Source organism: Punica granatum, chromosome 2 (assembly GCF_007655135.1).
Source record: "Punica granatum isolate Tunisia-2019 chromosome 2, ASM765513v2, whole genome shotgun sequence".
In the NCBI taxonomy this organism is placed as follows: Eukaryota; Viridiplantae; Streptophyta; class Magnoliopsida; order Myrtales; family Lythraceae; genus Punica; species Punica granatum.
Genome location: NC_045128.1, coordinates 27272381 through 27277536, shown reverse-complemented (window position 1 = coordinate 27277536; position 5156 = coordinate 27272381). Strand labels below are relative to the sequence as shown.

Sequence of the window (5156 nt, the reverse complement as noted above, 5' to 3'; positions counted from 1 at the left end):
AGGCTCAAATTTATAAGTTCTTAAAGCTATCGAGAGCCTGATTGAAACAGGTTCAATAGTCATTATCGCTAAAAGAAGATGTTCATGAGAAATTGAAGGATTCAAAAATACCAAATAAATTTCCCTGGAAATGAAAAGTACATTAAAAAAGGGGAAAAAAAGCCAGTGAAATGGTTTATTGAAATGAAAATCATCATCCGGTCAAAAGTACAAAATTCTCTCTAATTCCAATACTATAAAAGCCATAGACAACCACAACAGCAATGAAAATGATGTCTGAGACAAATATTGGAATGCAATGAACATTACACGTAATAGCCCCCACCAACCAAACCGTGAACCCACATGAGAATCTCAACAACAGTGGTTTTCTGTCCCCTCTCTATTCACAAACCGAAATGACGATGCTCGATCAGATATCGGCTGCCCATATATGTGCTCAATCAAGATAAATGAAATTTTCTATCGCAGATCCGACCTTCTCACAGGCTAGGCGAATCACAACGGCTGGATCTAGCAGTTTTGGTCCCAACACGTCCAACATTTGTTGTTCTCCTAGCCTAGAAAGATTGGGTCCATGATAGTGTTTTCACCGAGTAATGCAACCACCTCATCAAGAGCTAGCATCCATCCTGCCGGCTGCTCGCACCCTGTGGTGGTGTTTCCTGTAATGCCAGCACCCTGTGGTGGTGTTTCCTGTAATGCCTCCCACCACCATCGAATGTGACAGGATCAAACCACCAAAGCCTCTTTAGCTTCTCGGGAATTAATCACACACTCCAAGGGGGGAACGCGGTACCGTGTCCGATCATAACAGTACGAGTAAGTCATGTGTTTCTTCCTCAGCCCCTCCATTGCGATTCTCTCCTCAGCCGTGAGCCCAACAGGGGGTAGCATCGTCACAGACAGATGAAACCTTCTCTATGGGGTTCACTGCAAAACCACGTAGGACAAGATCGGTGAACTGGGCAATGTAATGAGAGTACTTGTAGTTCACGCGGTATTTGCCTCCATTCGTGGCCCAGTCCAAACCATCCCATATAGTTGCATAGAGCGACATCGGTTTGGATGGAAACGCCCCATGCATGGCTTTCATTCTCTTCACTTCTCTGATGGGCACATTATAAGATATAAAATCTACAAGCAACACCAAAAGGACTGCATTTAGGGATATACAAAGAAAGACGGATTGAGCTACGTATTTTACACTTAGCAACAGATTGCCATTCCTTCATCAAACACGTCAAGTAGCGCCGTAAATTTTATTGGAGGATATCTAGTGAAAGTTCGGAAACGCTACTAGAAAGAGTGGCCCAGATAGTATGGTAAACTTCTTTGTTCGTCTTTATTCATGAAAAGATGGTGAGTTTTCGAACATAGTTTCCATGAACCCCATCAATAAACACATAGCTCATCCTGTAAATAAAAGAAATAACTGAAGGAAATAGGGAATTGGGACGACTACTAAGAGTTTTGATCTTACATGATCTGAGAGTCTGTCCAGAGGATGCCGTACTGATGATGAAAATCATCGGAAGGATCATACCAAAGGTTGTGTATCTCTCTTCTCTGCCGACGCTCGTGCTTCCATTCCCATAAACATTGGTTTGAACTCTCCACTCTCTGCCTCTGATGTTTCCCAAGAATTCGAAATCAATTTCGTCGTGGTTCTTCTCAAACATGTCACCATTTGACATCTGCAACAGAGAGTGTGATTAATCATAAAGAACACTTATCGCAGCAATCTTTCCAGTAAATATAGCACGATAAAACTTCCCTATAAGGGAAAAGAAAAAAATTTTCAGAGGGTTTCAAGCGGGGGAGACCCCGGGCCAATATGCTGAAATATATCATCTGAAGCTAAATATCAAGACAAAAAATATCTTCCCATCGGATGTTAAGATCAAATTTTTCACATTCACTTCACTTTTGTATTATTTGTACCTAAAAACCTCCGCTGACCAAGCCATCACTCCTGTGGTTCAGTGAATCATAGCAGCCTTAACGGTGAGTATATGCATAATTTTACGGCAAAGGTCAAAACCTTAAGACCATTAATTGGAGTTTAAACCTGGCAAGTTAGAAGCAAATCGGTGAATAGGGTGTTGATTCGGGCGAAACTATGTCTTTCAAGCTTTACTTTCGTAATAGGGCCCCCAAATCCAAAGAATAGGTTCAAGATTGATTCTTAATCTCCTAGAAGGTTAGTAGTAAGACCCTTTAGTGAATTAAATTGGTGGCTTACAGATCTATTAAAATAATATAATGGCGACGCAATCCTATCCGAGTCCCAAGCCAAGATCGGGACTAATCTAACCACTTTTTAAGTCAGCTTTCACTCCCTACACTCCTTGATTAGCCATAGAATTTTCTTGGCTCCTAGGCAATACCATCTCGAAAAATCTACTCACAAATTAGCAATCGAAACCTAGCTAAAGTTTCGACCTTTTGTGCTGATTCTCACAAATGACGCCAATGTTACAAACCTCGAAATCGGAGGGATCCAAGTGCAATCCTTGTGAGTACTTCTGATGAAGAATCTTCAAGCATGAACATCGTACACCTACAAAGGGGAGATTGGGTGGTGTCCCAATTTTTTTTTTCCAGTGGGCAAGCCATTAAGAGCTCTAAGAAATTATATTGGACGTCCGTACTCTCTAGAAAAGTTGGACGTAGCTCTATATTAATAGGCTCAGAAAAAGATATCATTTTACCAAATTTACTAGATATTTAGGATCTCATGTCGATATCGTATATCTATAATTAAGGGAAGAATCCCATGATATCCACTTTCTGATTAGCCTTTGGGCGTTGGACAAAAAGCTCTAGGTTGCGTCACGTGTCGCCCATTGTTGGGTTCGCAACAAACATTCCGGGCCCATATGATATTCCTGGCCCAGGAATTTCCATCCTAAGAAGATTCTTTTTGGAAAATTGGAATTTCATGTTCAAGAAAAAATTTCAAGCTCTGAAAGAGCTGAAAATTGTAACCAAAACAAGAGAACCATCTCTCATTTTGCCCATTCTTTCCTCGCACATCGTTTGCTCTGCTTCTCTCACCATGTTAGTCGTCACATAGTTGCACTTTCGATCTCATCTCCTCCTAATGCTTGATTCTAGCAAAAGTCTATGGCTTATTATATATTCTACAACTAATAAGATCTAATTTAAAAAATTTAAGGTTATATATCTTTTTATCTGAAATCTTGTCCGAGAAGATTCACTTAGAATTAAAATTTTGGCAATATATTAGAAAGTCAACTCAAAAGTTCAAAACAATTCATTAAATAATTTTTTAAAGCCGTCAAGTTGAGCCATGCCATCTCTGCTTTCATTAATATATATATATATAGATATATCTATATATATTAATCTCTGCTTTCAGTATCTATGCAATTGATTCCAGGGCAGTCAAAAGATTTTGTTATGTGTTACTCTTATGGAGTAAATTAACAAATTGCTCTTAAGAAATGAATGTTATATCAAATGCTTCCTAAACTCATTTTTTACATCACTTTCACCCTTGACTGCATAAATGTACATTAAATATGCCTCTCAGCCTGTCAGCCGTTAAAAAAGGAACTGAAAATACTGAAGGGGCATTATTTTATTATTTCTTACCTTCTTTTATTGAATCGAAACCGGACCGGACCGACCGGTTCGATCGATCGGATCGGGAACCGGACCTATGTGTAGTCCGGTTAGCTTAAAAACCAAAAATGCATAAACAGACAAGTAAACCTAAAAGATCGGCCGGTTTTTAAATAAACCCATGGAATCCATTCGAACCCGCCGGTTGTATGGATTCAAGATTTTTAAAGGAGATCCGACCTAAACCCCCTCGACCCGAATTGAAAACGAGCACATTGAGTAGAATTGAATCTTGAAACTCTAGAGTCTTCTTCTGTTCTTTATCAATCGATTATGGACTGGAGGCTAAAAGAAACCCTAGAGGAGAGCCTCTGCTGCAGAGGAGCATGCATCAATTTGTTGAACACTAGAACTAATCGGGCATAGTCTTTGTAGAGGGCTTCGATTCGAGCTTCCTCTTCTCCTTCGACCATCAACAGCTTCGAGCTTCTCGAGCACCTTACTCTCTCTGTTGAACGGTCGAAGGACTGACATCCTCCGGAACCCAACCATATCTCAACTTTTCTCCATTTTGGATACGCCATGTAACAATTTCACTTCTATAAAATGGCCTTAGCGGGAGAAATTGAAACTGAAGGGCATCTTGGGCCAGTATCTCTTCGCCCACCAAGCCATTGCTTCCTCGCCTCTGTTCAAGTTCTCTCTTGGCAAAACACAGCCCCATAGCATCTATCAGAGCAGATTTAGAACCCTCAGGACTGATGAATAAAGATGCAATTAGTAAAGGAATTGGGGACCCTAAGACCTGGCTCACGACAATCAAAATCACATCAAGAATTGAAATATACGTAAGTGGCTTTGCAACTAAAATGCAATCCTTTGTAGCTTCGAGCTTCCTCTTCTCCTTCCTCTTCCTCTTCTCGATCTAGCTTTAATTGAATTGGTGAGTGGTAACTTCCATTGTCCATCTATCGAATCGAAGAAACAAGTCTTCGATTGAATGCTTGCTACAGTGATTTAAGGCAGAGAGGCTTCAATTGTTATTGAGACTCAAGGCAATGGGAAGATGGGTGTGGCTACACAGAACACAACAGAGAGAGTCAAGGAGAGAGAAGGAGAGAAGGGTTACTTTTGCAAATTAAAAAAAAAATTTGGGCCTGATTTTATAATAATTATATATTAGATAATTTTTAATTAAATCTGCGGTCCAACCCATCGAACCCCGATTAGACCCATCGAACCCATAAACCCATATCTCGACCGGTTCAATGTCCGATTTGGTTCTAATAACATTGCGCTTTACTCTCTCTTTCATTTCTTTATAGAGTAAATAGGCAATTATGTCCCTAACTTTCGTATGTTATTCCAATTTCATCCTTGACTTATTGTTCACATCAATTTCGTCCCCGATTTTGCACTTTTGCATCAATTTCGTCCCTACTACATCAAATTGGACCTCGACTTTGCACAGTTACATCAATTTAGTCCCTAACTTTGCATAGTTACATCAATTTAATTCCTGATTTTCGCAACACAAGTCCCTGAGTTTTGGCGTTACATCAGAT

General features: G+C 39.9%; 1 pseudogene; it reads right to left on the bottom strand.

Moving 5' to 3' along the window:
- Positions 1-210: 210 nt before the first annotated feature.
- On the bottom strand, positions 211-4175 carry LOC116193844 (annotated as a pseudogene).
- Positions 4176-5156: the final 981 nt, after the last annotated feature.